General features: G+C 36.4%; 1 non-coding gene across 1 annotated transcript; it reads right to left on the bottom strand.

The window, feature by feature from the left end:
• Positions 1–335: 335 nt before the first annotated feature.
• On the bottom strand, positions 336–441 carry LOC133317473 (small nucleolar RNA R71). The gene has a single exon (XR_009752325.1). It is a non-coding gene; the product is annotated as a small nucleolar RNA R71 (small nucleolar RNA).
• Between the last annotated feature and the right edge of the window lie 19,261 nt (positions 442–19,702).

Genomic DNA, 19,702 nt, shown 5'->3' with positions numbered 1-19,702 from the left:
ATTATTCAACAGGCCTAATGCGAGCATTATTCAGCCAAACGTTGCCAACAATTGGGAGCTCAAGTCCTCTCATATTCAATTGGTGGAGAGAGCTCAGTTTGGAGGAGAGGAGAGTGAAGATCCTCACCGATTTGTTGACAGATTCTTGAGGATCTGTGACTCAACCAAACACCCTCAGGTGTCGAACGATGCGATCTGGTTGAGGCTGTTCCCTTTTGCTCTTAAGGGAAAGGCTCTTAGTTGGTTGGAGAGGCAGCCTGCAGCAAGCATTGCAACCTGGGATGATTTATCACAAAAGTTCTTTGCTCAGTTCTTCTCAATGGAGAAGTACAACCAGATGGTGAATGATATCACCAATTTCACTCAATCTGAGGGTGAACCAATGTGTGAAGCATGGAACCGGTTCAAGGATTTGATGAGAAGGTGTCCTCAGTATAACCTGACTGCTGGTAATCAGGTTAGAATCTTCTCCAATGGTTGCAAACATGAGGTTCAGATGGTGTTGAATGGTGCAGCAGGAGGCACTATTAAAACTCTGAGAGCAAATGAGACTCTTCAGCTGATTGAGAGGATGGCTGCCAACGAAAACCAAGTGTTGTCAACAAAGCCTAAGAGACGTATCCTTCAACTGGAAGGTAATGATGCGGTGCTGGCTGAAAACAGTTTGTTATCTCAGCAGGTAGCAAACTTAACATCAAGGCTTGACAAGATGCAGCTTGCTAGTGTTCAGACCAAAGCTGCTGCTGTTGTGTGTGAATATTTCCAGGACAATCATGAGTCTAATGAATTTCCTTTTATGCCTTCTGATTCACCTCAACGAGTACAAGTGAATGGCGTTTGGTATGATCAAAGACCTCCACCACAAAATACTCCAAGAAATCAGAATTTTCCTTCTGGAAGTAGCAATTTTCAGAGGAGAGGTCAAGGAAGTGGTCTTGATTATAGTTCTAACAATTACCTGCAGCCTCCACCAATCCCAAACAAAGAACCTTCTGATTTGGAGAGGTTAGTTGGACAAATGGCTTAACACTCCAATGACTTCATGGAAGAGACTAGGGCCTATACTAAAAACATGAGTGCTTCTATCAGGAATTTGGAGAATCAAATTGGCCAGCTGGCTAAGCACGTTGCTGATAGAACTCCAAGCACTTTCCCTAGTAGCACAGTTATAAATCCCAAGGAAGATTATATGTTTGTCACGACTAGAAGTGGCAAAGTGGTGGCAGATCCAGAAAAGCCGAGCATAAATGTGGAAGCTGAGAAGAAGCTAGATACTGCAGGTGAGCTCGAAAGAGAAAAAGAAATTGAAAAACCTGCTGAAGTGGAGAAGCCAGTTGAAAAGAAGAAGTTTGAGCTGAGTCCTGAATATGTGAGAGCCATGGCACCCTATCCTGAAAGGTTCAAGAAGGATGCTCAGAAGCAACAGTATGTCAGGTTCCTTGATATATTCAAAAAGCTTCATATCAATCTTCCATTTGCTGAAGCCTTGGCTGATATGCCCAATTATGCCAAGTTTATGAAGGACTTGTTGTCAAGAAAACACAAGCTGCAGGAATGCCAAACGGTGACACTCACTGAGGAGTGTAGCGCTATCATTACGAAGAAGTTTCCTCCTAAGCGTCATGATCCAGGGAGCTTCAATATTCCTATTGAAATTGGGAACACCAAAATTGGCAGGGCATTATGTCATCTAGGGGCTAGCATTAATTTGATGCCCTTTTCTGTTTGTAATTCCTTGGGGATCACCGAGTTGAAGCCTACTTTGGCATCTCTTCAACTTGCTGATAAGTCTATAAGAAAGCCTATTGGAATAATAGAAGATGTTCTTGTGAAGGTGAACAAGTTCATCTTCCCTGCTAATTTTGTGGTGTTGGACATGGAAGGGGGAGCTAAGATGCCTCTTTTGCTGGGTAGACCTTTCTTAGCTACATCTCGTGCCATGATTGACGTTGAGAATGGGAAGCTAGAGTTAAGGATGAATGATGAGTCCATTACCATCAATGTCTTTGACTCTATGAAACAATCTTCTGGAAAAGGCAATTGTTTTAGACTCGAGCAAGTGGGGAAGGAAGAAAAATCTTCTAGTCAAGAGCTTGATGAAGAACTTGAGGCGCATGAGATTGTTCCTGCTAAGGAAAAAAAGAATGTAGTGTTTGAAATTCCTGAAAAAGCAGATGATTACAATGAAGATGGAACCTCAAAAGTGGAATTGAAGGATCTTCCACAAACTCTAAACGATGATGTCAAAGAAGTGAGGACGCATCAAAGGAGGCGTAATCCTACAACAAAGAAGGCAATTAGAAAGGAAGTGGTGAAACTCTTTGATACGAGTTGGAAGAGACACCGGGAGCCGAAGTTTGACAAGAGACACTGAGACTCTATCTCTCAGAAAAACTAAAGCTTCAAAGAGTTCTTAACATGGCTTCATGGTTTGGAACAAATCTGGGAATGGTGGTCTCATACACCAAAGCATCCAGTCCCACCAGATCTTTCTTTTGCTGAGTCATCCCACGCTGCTGAGGGGGATGACATGGATGATTGATATCTCCTTGCGGACAGAGATTTTGTATATTAGTTTATTTTTCTGTTTCGTATTTTTAGTTGTTTTTTGTTGGTATATCTCTTTCTGATGTTCTAATGTGTGCATTATAGTTTATCCTATATGCCACTATTTGTTCCATTGTGCAGGTTTTTCTTCCTTCTTGTGGTTTAATTATTGCTGAGGACAACAATTCTCTAAATCTGGGAATGGTAGGCTTGCATCTTAGAACTGCTGCAATTCTTCTATCAGGGGAGATATTCTAACTCTTTTAATTTTCTTAGTTATTTTTTGTAGTATTTTGTGTGCTCTTTATTCTTCTAAAAAAAAAATTGGAAAATGTGTTTCAAGCAATTCTCAGGTTTAAATGTGCTTATCTAGTTAATGTGCTTGAGTGAATTCTTGGAAGCATGTTGTATAAACTTCTGACATGATATTGTATGGGCATGAGTAAAGAAAAAGAAAAAGGGTGAATGTAAAGAAAATGTGGTTGATAGGAATTAATTCCCGAAATTCTGTGGGAATCTGAGTGGAGCAAAATCATTGAGTTGAATGTGTTAAAGTGAAATAATATCGGTTTTTCAATCTCATTATTGTTTGAGCTACTATCCATATACTCCAAACCTTTAACCTGGCCAAGTTACAACCTGTGAAGTCCTTTTGATCAATTGTGCATGTGTTAATGTTCCACATCTTTAGGAACTTGAGAATATGATCAAGCTTATGGTAGTGTTATTGCTGTGATGGATTGAGTGATTGTTACTCCCCCAAATACCTGAGTGCTGAGCGTTATATCTTTATCTTGGTGAGGGGTGTTCAAGCTAGATTCTGACATTTTTATGAGAATAGAAGGCATTGTCAGGAGTTCTTTGCATTGATTCAGTCATGCTTAGCATAGTGATCTATTGATTGTCTGTGTGATGTTATGTTGGAATAATTGATTGTTTTCTGGATTGAGTCTTGTACATTGCTGGGGACAACAACGTTTAAATCTGGGAATGGTTTGATGTGCCTCTGGCAAGTGCGATTTTCTGTGTTAAAATTGATAAGAATTGAGCATACTAGAGCAATTTAAATACATATTTGCTAATTTTTTTGATTCTTTCTTTTCAATAATATTTCTCACCTATTGGTTGCGTTTATATACGTAAAAGGAGTGAAAATTACAAATTATAAAAAGCCTGTAGACGCGACTCCACACAAATGTATCACAGTACTATGGATAGCAACATGGCGCCAACTGGCGCCACTATGGCGCAAACAAGCGCCAGATTCTGGAAAAGCAAAAAGGTCACAGAACCATGGTGCCTAGTGGCGCCAAATTGGTGCCAACTAGCGCCAAATCCATGGCCAAATTCCCATGCCAACTTGTGCCAATTTAGAAGAAGAATGGTGGCTAGTGGCGCCAAAAAGTGAAGCATGGTGGCGCCACTTTTGAAGCCTTCCAGCGCCACTTTTCGAGAATCTGGTTCCGACTTTTTCAATTTAGACAGAGGCGTGGCGTGAAGTGGCGCCACACCGGCGACAACTGGCGCCAGTTTGCGGGAAAGTTACTCCGTGTTGTCCTGAGGATATTTTTGGAAGAAGGAAAAGAGGATTATAAATAGGATCCTTATGACATAATTAGGTATTCAGACCTATTCTATTGTGAGAGACGACGACGGTGCTTTGAGAGGATTCCGCAGATCAAGTTCTTCTTCTCCTTTCTCTTTAATTTTATGTTTTTATTGAATATTGAATTTTTAGCCATGATTATGTTTGGCTAGTTTCCTCTTTATTGTAGTTAGGGTCACAAACCCTATGTGAACTCTTGTTACGACGGATTGGTTTATTTCTACTCGTTTATATAAAATTCTTTATCTTTACCTTGTGCGAAATTTATATTCTCTTTATTAGAGTTGATCTATCTGATAGTTTAAGATAGTTTGAGGGTTAGAACCCTAAATAGAAATATTGGGGTTTTCATTCTAAAAGGGGGTAGGATAACGGTTCGTATGCATGCTAGGAATAGATGTGTATTGAATTGCAGATGTTTGAATTATCGTGTTCATTGCTTAATTCTCATGAGAGGTTGCTAAGGGATTAGGATTCCAATTGAGATTAAAGGGTTAAATTGCCAAGGGATTGGGATTTAACTAATTATTCTAGATGATAATTATCTGAGTATTTATAGAAATAAATATTTTGTAATCAATCCAAAGTAATAAGTGGGGATCATATGGTGAGTGTGTCCTAGCTACAATGCTTTTCTCATTTTTATAAATCAAATCATTCTTGTTCTTATTTTTATTCTTCGTCACAGAAAAATTACAAAAACAAGTCTTTATTTCAGTTCTCAATTTTACACAACTCGACATTATTTGTCACAAACAAACTCTTTTGAACTTTTCCATTCTTGAAAGGAATATTAATTGACATTCGACCCAATCCCTATGGAGACGATACTCTACTTACTTTTTATATTACTTGTGCGATCGGTAAATTTGCCGGGAAGCATCAACACGCTTTACGATGCAACTGTACCGCGATATTTTAACCCGATAAAAATACTATTCTCTGAATTTTTCAGAAATTTGCCTAACCACTCAATTTTTTGTTCTGATTCCATTTCCAGGGTTTTTTTTTTATCATTTGAGACCTCCTACTCGATTTTACCCTCCTAGGGTTGCGTGTTTGGCTAATTACCGTTTTACCTTTCCTTTGTATTTTGACTTAATCTTTAGGATTTTCACTAATCCTTCTCTTTAATCCTTATTTAATATATTAATATATGTTTTAGAAATGTGAGGTGTTATAGTTTCCTTGTGTGAGGCATCAGACGATGTTTCCTTATGCATAGTATGAGACGGTGTTTCCTCATATGGGTATGTTGCAAGACGGTGTTTCCATGCGTAATTCATACAGTTTATATATTCTCTGGCTAGTAGGATTTATTATTTGCACATTATATTGTCATACATATTCTGATTCTTGCATGGATATTTTATGTATTGTGATTATACCGGAAGTGAGCTTAGGGGTGGAGGAGCCCTTCAAGGGTCCCTAGCTTACTGAGGTAATTATATTATCTCACCCCGCATTATGGGGATTATCATTTCAGGTAGAGGAGCTGATGGTGCTGAGACATCGCGTGGCAAGAGGCCAGACGAGAGATATTACCTGACCTGATAGTCAGGATTAGCTTGTTATTTTGATATGTATTTGATAGGGTCCTATTTTTGGATATGTATATATATCATGTTATCCTTTTGGAGAGAAATTGGAGTGTCTATGCCATGTGTAACACCCTAAATGTAAATACATATAGGGTGCACCTTCATCATGCATTCAACGCGCGGAAGTCTAAATTTAAACTTTACGAATGCAAATATCAGAGTGCGGAATGGAAACACATAACCATACTTATTCCATATAAAATTAAAAGCGTTAAAACGTCAATACAAAATAAATAACACTAAACATTATTTAATGTAATCCCAAAAAGATTAACTAATCATAAATAAAAACATAATTTATGCCGCATCATAAACCCAGTCATAATGTGGTTGTGGTTCCTCTAGCCATTGTGTACTTAGTGCTTCATCGAAATCATAATGTGGAAAAGCTTCTATTAATAATTTCATAGCCTCAGTCCATAGGCCTCTATCTGTTAGATCCTTTAATTTCTCTTCCCAGGTAGGTGGAGTTTCTTCTTCTTTACGTACCAGTCTCTTACCCTTTCTTTCCCACATAACTTTCTTATTACTTTCTTTCATCTTTTCCTGAAATGGGTGGTCAAGGGGGGTGAGATTTTGGGGAAAATCTCAGTAAGGTTCACAGCTGGAGCATTCTCCAACTATGACGCTTACTCCTGCAACAGTTTATAATAACAATACAAAATGGAACATTTAACATCATCATATAAAAATATCATAATCACATAATGTAAAGCACTATAAACATATTGCAGTCAGACCATAACTTATCATAGTTTCATAATGGTGGCATACATAGAGAGATTACTTCAACAACTGTAAACACTTACAGTGCTTGTCGTTCTTTACTTGTATACTTTCAACTTTTGATCTCTTTACTTGCCTGTTTGCTCCCTTGACTCCCTAACATCATCATATCATCTTTTAGTAACTTATATAACATTCAACATTTGTGTTTTATCCATGTATAGGTCTCGGCTTTGCAGGTTTAATTACCTAGAGGAGTTGTTTTGCTTACTTACCCACTTGTGTAGGTTTTAGGACATTATTAGGTCATCATAACACTTAATAGAATTATTAAAGATTTCATTCTAGGCATGTATAGGTTCGGCCACCATAGATAAACATCTAGGAATATAATTTTTAAAACATGCTTTCAATTATATTATTAACTTAACATGGTTAGATCCTTTCAACATTAATCAAATAAAACCTCTTTTAGCTACATACCATTCGGCCTTATTGCCCTAAAATACCTAAGGGATTACTTCTAAAACATGCTTCTAACATCATATTTAAATCCTAGAGCATCATTCAAAACATCATCTTATATATTCGGCCAACTAAGGTTATGATCATGCAAAATTGATTTAGAACCTAGGCTACTAAACATGCTAATCTAACATCATCATTTCATCATCTTTCATATCATTTAAACATCTCTTCATGCTTATAATTATCATACATGGTTCGGCCTTCTAGGGATCATATACTTAGGATATCACTTTCATGCTTTTACATGTCATTCCTAACCAAGAAGGTTCATAGGCTTACCTTTGATGATGATCAACGACTTAAGGAAACACTTCTTGACCTTTGACTACTTTGAATCTTCTTGAATGAACTTCCTTCCTCCTTGAACATACAAGGCCGCAAGCTTAAAGAGAGGAGAAGAGGGATTTTCTTGCTTAGAGATGAAGGGTTCTTTGGTGGAATTATTAGGAAGAAGGACTAAGATCCAGGCTTGTATTTGATCTTGGAACAATTAGGTATTTCTCACTAACACACTCACCATTTCGAAGCAAAATGAACTAAACTCTTTGTTCTTTCCTTTGGTAGTGCCGCGGCTATAGAGGGAAAAAGGAGAGACTAAAGCTTGTTCAAATAGGCAACCTAGAAGCCTTGCCATTACTTGATTGCTGGTAGGTTTCGATCACATTAAATGAGAGTAAGGTGGTGATTTGTTGTCATAGGTTAGATTGCTTAATTTAGGGACAAGAACATGATGTCAATTTCCTTGATTAAGGAAATTTAGTGATTGCTTGATTTAAGGAATTGATGATGTGTGACTAATCGTCATTAAAAGTTGCTCCCTTGATTTAAGGGATTGATGAGGTGTGACTAATCGTCATAAAGGTTGCTTCCTTGATTTAAGAAACAGAATTATTTGATTGATTGACATATTGTCATCAATTTGCTTGATTTAGGGAAAGTGATTGACTACTAATCATCATAATCCTAACTTCCTTGTTTAAAGGAATTTGACTGGCTTGACTTAAGGAAATTCGATTTGCATTTAATGGCTTGAAAATCAAATAAAATCAAATTCATTTCCTACACCTAGGCCGCGGATTTTAAATGCTTGGAAGGAAAAGATTTCCTTTAATTTTGGACCATGATTTATTCCTTAAGATTATGGACCTTTAACCTATTAACCTGACCTAATTTGTGCCTATTTTTCCATGATTTTATGACACTTTAAATTGACTTCTTAGAGCTTGTTTTCTATAGTAAAACCGTGGGCTTCTTGCTTGTAGGGAAAGAATTCTAATTTAATTCCTAGTCATATAGTACTTCTTTAGGTTTATTATGTCATGGCCTTACTTTGGGCTTTAACTTGATTTGGGTTTCATTTACCTTATTGGACTTTACTTTATCATATAGAGCTTTCTTTGTATCACTTGGACTTGTCCACATTAAATGGAATTAAAACTTCCTTTGTTGGGTTATACTTTGATCCATGAATTCATTGGATCCCTAATGCTTATGTCTTTGGTCCATTGGACCCATACTTCTAATTTACTTAATCATAAACTATTTCATCTGAAATGTCTCGTTTATTAATTATCATAATTCTTCATTAATCATGATACAATATTTAGGGTTGTTATATCCTCCCCCACTAATAAGATTTTCGTCCCGAAAATTACTATAACTCGGGGTACTTCTGTCTAATCTCATCTTCTCGCTCCCAAGTTGCTTCTTCGGGAGTCCTTCCTTGCCATTGCACTTTTACCATGGGTATCACCTTGCTGCGAAGCTGCTTCTCTTCTCTATCAAGAATCTTGATTGGTACCACCAGGATCTTCAAATTAGGTCGTACTTCCACTTCATCCGGTAATACAACATGTGCGGGATCGGCTACATATTTCTTCAATTGGCTAACATGAAATACATCGTGAAGATTTGCCAAATTTTGAGGTAATGCTAACTGATAAGCTACCGGCCCCACCCTTTTCAGAATCTGATAAGAACCGATATAACGCGGACTTAACTTTCTTACACCGAGTGCTCTTCCAATACCTGTAATAGGAGAGAGCTTAACAAATACATGTTCCCCTACTTCAAAGTCTAGGGGTCGGTGCTTCAAATCATAATAACTCTTTTGTCTGTCCTGAGCCTTCTGCATCCTGTCACGAATCATCTTTATCTGCTTAGTTGTTTCGTTCACCATATCTGGCCCAAACATTTCTTTATCGCCCACTTCTTCCCAGCATACAGGTGTTCGACACCTTCTTCCATACAGAGCTTCATACGGGGCCATTCCTATACTTGCATGATGACTGTTGTTGTAAGAAAATTCTGCCAAAGGAAGATACTGATCCCAACAACCTTCTCTTTCTAAAGCGCAAGCTCTTAACATGTCTTCCAGTGTCTGTATTGTTCTTTCAGTCTGTCCATCTGTCTGCGGATGGTACGCCGTACTCAATCGTAATTGAGTTCCGAACGCCTGCTGTAATGAATACCAGAATCGGGATGTAAACTTAGGATCCCGATCACTGATTATACTTTCTGGTACTCCGTGCAGTCTTACAATCTCCTTCACATAAATTTGAGCCAGCTTCTCTGTCGTGTACGTTCCTTTCACCGGTATTAAGTGTGCTGACTTGGTCAATCTGTCGACCACTACCCAGATGGCATCGTAGCCTGCTTGAGTTCTGGGTAGACTGGTTACAAAGTCCATAGAAATACTTTGCCATTTCCATTCGGGAATATGCAAGGGCTGTAGGTTGCCCGCTGGTCGTTGATGCTCTATCTTTACTTTCTGGCACACCATACATTTGCTTACGAATCTTCCAACATCTCTCTTCATTCCTTTCCACCAGAAATTATTCTTCATGTCTGCGTACATTTTGGTGGCTCCTGGGTGAATCGAGTACTGACTCTTGTGGGCTATTTTCATCACTTCATCTCTCAAGAGTCGTGTAGGGACGACAATTTTCCCTTGAAAGGTAATTATACCTTGTTGATTTAAACTAACTCCAGGTTGATTTCTTAACTGTTTCAAACAATCTATGGCTTGTTGGGCTTCCTTGATCCTCTCTAAGAGTTCATCTTGGATTTGTACTGCGTAATATTCCTGTCCACATTCACTGTTTACCACTGCGAGATTTAAATCTCGGAAATCTTCAATCAATTATTGTCGGCTATCATCATACTTGCAATTCCTCTGACTTTTCTGCTCAAGGCATCAGCAACTACATTCGCCTTGCCAGGATGATACTTTAGTTCAAAGTCATAATCTTTCAGGAATTCCATCCATCGGCGCTGTCTCATGTTCAGCTCCTTCTGATCAAATAAGTACTTGAGGCTTTTGTGGTCACTATATACTGTCGTAGTAGCACCGTATAAGTGATGACGCCATATCTTTAAAGAAAATACGATTGCTGCCAACTCAAGATCATGAGTGGGATAATTCTCTTCATGTGACTTCAACTGTCGAGATGCGTACGCGACTGGTCTGCCATTTTGCATAAGCACACATCCCAAACCCATCTTTGAGGCATCACAATAAACTTCAAATGGTTCTTCAGGGTTTGGTAATGTCAGCACTGGGGCTGTCGTCAGCATCTTCTTTAACTCCTGAAAGCAAACTTCGCATTCATCAGTCCACACAAAAGGGACTTCCTTCCTTGTCAATCGGGTGAGTGGTAACACCCTCTTCGAGAATCCTTCAATAAATCTTCTATAATACCCTGCCAATCCAAGAAAGCTTCTTATCTCTGTGACCGTCTTGGGTCGCTCCCAGTCAACTACTGCTTTGATTTTACTGGGGTCCACTGCTACTCCTTTATCTGATATCACATGCCCAAGGAATTGAATCTCGGGCAGCCAAAATTCACATTTGGATGGTTTGGCGTATAACTGTTTCTCCCGTAATATTTGCAGCACGATTCTCAGATGCTCCTCATGCTCCTCCTTGCTCTTTGAGTATATCAATATGTCATCGATAAACACGACAACAAATTGATCCAGATAAGGTTTGAATATTTGATTCATATACCCCATGAACACTGCTGGGGCATTTGTCAGTCCGAAAGGAATGACCAGGTACTCGTAGTGCCCATATCTTGATCTGAATGCTGTCTTCGGAACGTCTTCCGGCTTGATCCGGATCTGATGATATCCTGATCGGAGATCGATCTTTGAAAATACTCTTGCACCTCTCAGCTGATCAATTAAGTCCTCAATACGAGGCAGTGGGTACTTGTTCTTCACAGTAACCTTGTTGAGCTGTCGGTAATCCGTGCATAGTCTCATTGACCCGTCCTTCTTCTTCACAAATAATATTGGCGCTCCCCATGGAGACACACTGGGTCTGATAAAATTTTTCCTTATTAAGTCTTCCAATTGCTTCTTTAATTCCACAAGTTTAAGTGGTGACATACGGTAGGGCGCAATTGAAATTGGCCCAGTTCCCGGTACTAGCTCAATTGAAAATTGTACCTCTCGTTCTGGAGGGAAATTGGTGATATCATCGGGAAAAACATCCTCAAACTCCTTAACCACTAGAATGTTGGACAGTGGTATCTCTTCTTCTCCTACAAGAGTTCCCATCATCATCATGGAGCATTCTCCTGTTTCAGGCGCTGAGTTTTCTTCTGCTCCTTCTTTGCCGATAATCAAACTGCGATTGCTGCAGTCAATCACCACTCGCTGCTTGGCGAGCCAGTCCATCCCTAGAATCACATTGATCTTCTCTAGTGTGAGGACTATGAAGTCCTGTTTGTACTTCTTTCCTTCATAGATAAATGCGACGTCTCTACATAGTAGGTACGCCTTAGCAACTTTTCCCGTCGCGGTCATGATCCGCATAGGTACTTGCAGTCTATCAGTAAATAAATCGTACGCTTTCGCCACATAATCGGCGACAAAAGAATTCGTAGCACCAGAATCAAATAGTACATCTAAATTTTCATGGCAAATATAGATCGTACCTTTGACCAGTTCAGCTGCCTGGTCTGCCGTGTGTTGATCGAGGGTGTAAACTCTGCCCATCCTTGGTGCTTCTTCTGTTGCTTGTTGGTTTCTCCATAGTGGACAGTTCTTGATATAGTGTCCTTCTTTTCCACACTTGTAGCAGTTTGGGATTCCATTTAGACAGTTACCGTAATGGGGCTTCTTGCATTTTCGACAGTTCCGAGGTTTGTTGTTGTGGCTGTTGTTTCCCCGGTAGTTTCCGGGTCTCTTGAACTTGTTGTCATCTCGCCTGGGCTGCCAGGGCTTTCCTCCGTTGTTTCCTCGCCATGGTCCAGTCTTTCCTTTATAACCATTCCCGCTAGCTTCCACGGGTTTCTTCTGTTGGCTAATAGCTTCCACTCTTCTGCATCGATTGATTAGGGTTGCAAAGTCACATGGGTCGTTGCCGGCTACTAGCTCAGCAATTCTGGGATTCAGACCCCTTTGAAACTTCGCCATCAGAAAGTCTGGTAAAGGCATTGCTCCTCTTTACGTTGCCAATCTTAGTAACTCATTAAACTTAGCATGATACTGGTCCACCGTCATCGTTCCTTGAACCAGTTTGTCAAATTCTCCTTGTTTACTATCCCGGATTGACATCGGAAAGTATTTCTCCAAGAACATTTCCTCGAACACGGCCCAAGTTATAACCGCATTCTGCATTTCCAACGGTTGGGACGCATTCGCCCACCAGTGGTGAGCATCTCTTTCCAGCATGTACGTCGAGAATAGCACCTTCTGATCGTCAGTGCATTGGATAACTCGAAAAATCTTGTCCATTGCTTGCAGCCATTGTACAGCTGCCATTGAGTCAGGACTTCCTTGAAAGGAGGGTGGTTTGTGCTTTCTAAACGTCAACAGTAGTCCTTGGTTATCTTGACCTGCCGCACCGTTTCCTGGAGGAGGTCGGGGTCCTTCACCATGACCCCCGGCTCCTGTTCCCGAGCCGCTTGCTCCGTTATTGTTTGCATTAGCATTTGGGTTCCTTCTGATCTCATTCATTATATTCTGAAACATATCTCCCGTGTTGGTTTGTAATTGGGTGATGGTGTCCCGCAACGTGTTAATTTGTCCTTGTATATCTTGCGTAGGGGTTCTTCGTGGAGGCATCTTGCTGTACATAGATACAGCAAATGGTTAGTGTTCCATCCTAATCCGAAATTTTGCTCTGATACCATAAATGTAACACCCCAAATGTAAATACATATAGGGTGCACCTTCATCATGCATTCAACGCGCGGAAGTCTAAATTTAAACTTTACGAATGCAAATATCAGATTGCGGAATGGAAACACATAACCATACTTATTCCATATAAAATTAAAAGCGTTAAAACGTCAATACAAAATAAATAACACTAAACATTATTTAATGTAATCCCAAAAAGATTAACTAATCATAAATAAAAACATAATTTATGCCGCATCATAAGCCCAGTCATAATGTGGTTGTGGTTCCTCTAGCCATTGTGTACTTAGTGCTTCATCGAAATCATAATGTGGAAAAGCTTCTATTAATAATTTCATAGCCTCAGTCCATAGGCCTCTATCTGTTAGATCCTTTAATTTCTCTTCCCAGGTAGGTGGAGTTTCTTCTTCTTTACGTACCAGTCTCTTACCCTTTCTTTCCCACATAACTTTCTTATTACTTTCTTTCATCTTTTCCTGAAATGGGTGGTCAAGGGGGGTGAGATTTTGGGGAAAATCTCAGTAAGGTTCACAGCTGGAGCATTCTCCAACTATGACGCTTACTCCTGCAACAGTTTATAATAACAATACAAAATGGAACATTTAACATCATCATATAAAAATATCATAATCACATAATGTAAAGCACTATAAACATATTGCAGTCAGACCATAACTTATCATAGTTTCATAATGGTGGCATACATAGAGAGATTACTTCAACAACTGTAAACACTTACAGTGCTTGTCGTTCTTTACTTGTATACTTTCAACTTTTGATCTCTTTACTTGCCTGTTTGCTCCCTTGACTCCCTAACATCATCATATCATCTTTTAGTAACTTATATAACATTCAACATTTGTGTTTTATCCATGTATAGGTCTCGGCTTTGCAGGTTTAATTACCTAGAGGAGTTGTTTTGCTTACTTACCCACTTGTGTAGGTTTTAGGACATTATTAGGTCATCATAACACTTAATAGAATTATTAAAGATTTCATTCTAGGCATGTATAGGTTCGGCCACCATAGATAAACATCTAGGAATATAATTTTTAAAACATGCTTTCAATTATATTATTAACTTAACATGGTTAGATCCTTTCAACATTAATCAAATAAAACCTCTTTTAGCTACATACCATTCGGCCTTATTGCCCTAAAATACCTAAGGGATTACTTCTAAAACATGCTTCTAACATCATATTTAAATCCTAGAGCATCATTCAAAACATCATCTTATATATTCGGCCAACTAAGGTTATGATCATGCAAAATTGATTTAGAACCTAGGCTACTAAACATGCTAATCTAACATCATCATTTCATCATCTTTCATATCATTTAAACATCTCTTCATGCTTATAATTATCATACATGGTTCGGCCTTCTAGGGATCATATACTTAGGATATCACTTTCATGCTTTTACATGTCATTCCTAACCAAGAAGGTTCATAGGCTTACCTTTGATGATGATCAACGACTTAAGGAAACACTTCTTGACCTTTGACTACTTTGAATCTTCTTGAATGAACTTCCTTCCTCCTTGAACATACAAGGCCGCAAGCTTAAAGAGATGAGAAGAGGGATTTTCTTGCTTAGAGATGAAGGGTTCTTTGGTGGAATTATTAGGAAGAAGGACTAAGATCCAGGCTTGTATTTGATCTTGGAACAATTAGGTATTTCTCACTAACACACTCACCATTTCGAAGCAAAATGAACTAAACTCTTTGTTCTTTCCTTTGGTAGTGCCGCGGCTATAGAGGGAAAAAGGAGAGACTAAAGCTTGTTCAAATAGGCAACCTAGAAGCCTTGCCATTACTTGATTGCTGGTAGGTTTCGATCACATTAAATGAGAGTAAGGTGGTGATTTGTTGTCATAGGTTAGATTGCTTAATTTAGGGACAAGAACATGATGTCAATTTCCTTGATTAAGGAAATTTAGTGATTGCTTGATTTAAGGAATTGATGATGTGTGACTAATCGTCATTAAAAGTTGCTCCCTTGATTTAAGGGATTGATGAGGTGTGACTAATCGTCATAAAGGTTGCTTCCTTGATTTAAGAAACAGAATTATTTGATTGATTGACATATTGTCATCAATTTGCTTGATTTAGGGAAAGTGATTGACTACTAATCATCATAATCCTAACTTCCTTGTTTAAAGGAATTTGACTGGCTTGACTTAAGGAAATTCGATTTGCATTTAATGGCTTGAAAATCAAATAAAATCAAATTCATTTCCTACACCTAGGCCGCGGATTTTAAATGCTTGGAAGGAAAAGATTTCCTTTAATTTTGGACCATGATTTATTCCTTAAGATTATGGACCTTTAACCTATTAACCTGACCTAATTTGTGCCTATTTTTCCATGATTTTATGACACTTTAAATTGACTTCTTAGAGCTTGTTTTCTCTAGTAAAACCGTGGGCTTCTTGCTTGTAGGGAAAGAATTCTAATTTAATTCCTAGTCATATAGTACTTCTTTAGGTTTATTATGTCATGGCCTTACTTTGGGCTTTAACTTGATTTGGGTTTCATTTACCTTATTGGACTTTACTTTATCATATAGAGCTTTCTTTGTATCACTTGGACTTGTCCACATTAAATGGAATTAAAACTTCCTTTGTTGGGTTATACTTTGATCCATGAATTCATTGGATCCCTAATGCTTATGTCTTTGGTCCATTGGACCCATACTTCTAATTTACTTAATCATAAACTATTTCATCTGAAATGTCTCGTTTATTAATTATCATAATTCTTCATTAATCATGATACAATATTTAGGGTTGTTATATCGATCGTCTGTATATGTTGTTAGTGATGCATGCTCAGGTTTATATTACTTATTTAATTGCGTCTCTTTTATTTATTTGATGTAATTATATAAGTAACATCATGGACGTTATTTTGAGACAATATGATTATGAGATAGCCTAGGCCATAGATAGCTGGGCATTATATTTATCTATGTTGTGTTAGGCTTGAGGTGTATTTGACATGTCAATCAGGTGAAATTTTATGATGGGTAATATCCCTAAGGTCCAAAATACAGATGAAATGTCTTCCGTTTCATTTTGGCCAATGAAGTTTAAAATTTGTAATACAAGAAGGAAAAAGAAATAGTTAACCAGTTACTTTCCACATTAATTAAGTTGAGCACGCTTACTATTATATGAATGTTAATTAACCGATTACACATTTTACATGCATTAAATGAGTGAATAGTTTGCCAAAAAAAATTAAATCGGTAATATGTTTTATATTTTGCGCAAGAATAAAAAGCCAAAAACATGAGGATGGAAATGTCATCATTCATATTAAATTTTTTGAATAGATTCTCTCGTTTCTCATTCAATACTTATACAATACTTGTTCAACGTAACAGCGTCACCAAACACTTGAAATTAGAATTTTTAATTCTCAAAAAAATTTAAAAAATTTAAAAAATTGATTCCATCTAAATAGAAAAAAGTTGCATGACAGAAAAGGAGAGAGAAAAAGAAAGAGACCTGAAGTTGAAGAAATGCAACGAGTTATTTGACACGAGAGACATGACAAAGTATGGCATCTGACTGAATGGAAAGAATGGTTTTGTTTTTGATGTTGCAAACACCAAACTGTGTCAGACCGTGGCATGATAAGAAGTGCCGTGCATGGCTGCTATATAGAATCTGTAGTTAATATAAATTAAATATATGAGAATAATTGGGACCACTAGAGGTGGAATAAAACATGATTAGATCACACATGTACCAGGTAAAAATATGGATTTTTTTATCTCTTTATTCAAAATAAAAAAATAATATCACAAGTTTATTTATTTTGATAAATTATTCACCAATTTAATACAAGTGAAACATATATGAGTGTGTGTCTTTAAGTCTGCTTCACCCTATGCACAAATTGTATAAAAAATAAATATATGCATGTTGTGAGCAACTGAGCATGCTGAGACACTTTTTGGGTTTTACACAAAAAAAAAAAAAAAAAAAAAACATGGGAGACTTTAAATCAAGAAGTTCCCTCAATCCGGAGATATGTTTTATTTTTTTACACTATAAAAGAATAAAAAGCCAAAAATATGAGGATGGAATATCATCATTCATATTAAAATTTTGGAATATATTCTCTCTCTTTTTTGGATATAAGGAATAGATTCTCTTGTTTGTCATTCAATACAATGCGGTTGATTTGAGTAATAAATAAATCAATGTTATTTTTCTGTGCTCTATCGTAGAATTTTAATTTTAATTTTTCATGACCGTTGATTTATTTTTAATAATTAAGATCGATTGATGTTATCTAATTATATTATCTTTTTATTGAAATTTTTTTATATTTATTTCTTTTCACAAATTTTAATAAAACCTGTTGTGTAAATATTTATTAGATAAGAAAATTTGAGAGAATGGACTCTCTATTTTACATAATCAGAAATGTTATTAACAGTGGATAGATAAATCAACAATGATAATAAATGAAAGAAAACATTATTTATTTGTAGAATAAAAAGATAACCATTGATTTATTTATTAATGATTAATTTATTTTTTTTCATACGACCGAATTATATCAAATCACACATAAACATCATCATTAATTTAATATAATAAAATTCATTTCCATGCTCTTTACTTATGTTTTGACAATTTTTTTAAGGGTTTTACTTCTCTCATGTTGTATGAGAAAAGTTATCTCATGTTGTGAGATAAATTAAGTGGGGTCCATCAATTTTTAAAAAAAGGAAAAAGAAAGAAAAGAGAGGCACGCCTTTTTATGTGAGTGTAAAATGAGAGAAGAGTATTATGTGACATAAGAGTATAATTTTTTTTTTTTAATAGAAAAGAGAGCACAAAGCCAATAAAGAAAGAATAAAATTAACAAGAGTTCATAGGCTCATAGTACGAGGTTGGCATTTAAAAAAAGGTGACTTTTATACATTCTTTATTTTAAAAATGCTTTTTAAAAAAGTTAAAAGTTATTTAAATTTTTTTTTAAAAATATTTGATATTTGACTTCTACTTTATTTAGAAGTTAAAATTTTTAACTTTTGAAAATAACAGAATTAGGTCTTTTTTTGTAACTTTCATTTTTTTTATTAAAACAAACATTCAAATAAATTTTAAATGAAAAGTGCTTTATTTATGAAAAAAAAATCTTTTAGAGAAAAAAAAACTTATCCAGACATGCCTTAATATATTCGTGGAATAGCCTGTCACTGCATTCCTGCGTTGAATAGCATTCTGATTCTGAGAAGTCATGCGTAATATCGAGGGGTGTTAAATGTGTCAATCTGACCAAATTTGTTACATATTATGAATATAATTATTGGCTTATGGTCTGATTTATTTACAAAACATAAAAGCCTAATTTATTTACAAAACATAAAAGCCTGATTTAGCCTGTTTAAAAAAAATAAGACAACAAAAATTTATCCAAACAAAATATATAATCAACAGAACTAGTAATTCCATAAATTCAATGTATATGCAAACAACATAATATAGAACAAAATCATTCAAAACGTCTATTTAACCAATAAAATGGGGTGAAATGGATTGAGGAGAAAGAGGAGGCTATTGCAAGTAATATAAAAAATATAAAATAAAAATTAATTTACTAGGGCAGCCTGAGAGGATCTAAGGCTGAGCATTTGAAATGGAGCCTAAGACTTTTTTTATTAAATGAGCTTTTATACAAGTCCAAGCATGGTTCCAGCAACCAATTTTAAATATGTAAACTCAAGCCTTTACGAGCCGAGCCCCTGAAAGACCGTGATTCGTTTACCGCCGCTAGTAATAACTTTAACATTTTAGCATGTATTATTGATAAAATTATTAAGGGCGAATTCAAAGGGAGAGTGATGATTGTCCGTTCTTCTTAAATTTTATTATTTTAATATTATTTAAAATGATATTTTTTAATATTTTTATAATAATAATAATAGATTATTAGTGTTAATAATTTACTCTTCCTCAAAAATACTTGTAATAGTTAGCTTATCTTATTAGTTTTAATAATATCTATAATTTTAATATTGTTGCAAAATAAATGGTAACTACAAAATAGCCAAAAGATAAAGCAAGTAACTTGAAAATGAATAACCAAAAGAAAATATAGACAATGTTGTAGTCTCAGTTCATAAGATCTACATCAACTTTATTTATAGACTCTCCACTATCACAAATTACAATGAAATAAATGACACAATCTGGTTAAACCTGGCAGTCTGGGCCAAATTTAATAACACTGGAGTATATATTCCCATAGCACGCGAGATATGCTTCCCCTCGATATGCTTCTCAACTCCTATTTATGAATAAATTTTTCGAAAATTGAAAGTTTTGTATCTTCAATAAATTAAACGATAATGAGGAGCAGGTGGCATGATTAGCATGCAAAGTATGAGTTATATCCAATAATATGAACCAAAACCATTCAACTAATTGACAATTAATCTGTGTCAACAAGGATAAAAGAACATATTTAATTATAAATATGAATACAGCGACTCAAGATTCAATTTGATGCAAA

This window comes from Gastrolobium bilobum, unplaced genomic scaffold (assembly GCF_033153095.1).
Source record: "Gastrolobium bilobum isolate Gb01-03AN ecotype WA unplaced genomic scaffold, APGP_CSIRO_Gbil_v1 utg10074, whole genome shotgun sequence".
Classification (NCBI taxonomy): Eukaryota; Viridiplantae; Streptophyta; class Magnoliopsida; order Fabales; family Fabaceae; genus Gastrolobium; species Gastrolobium bilobum.
Note: the sequence above shows the minus strand (reverse complement) of the source record. Positions and strands in the feature narration are given on the sequence as shown.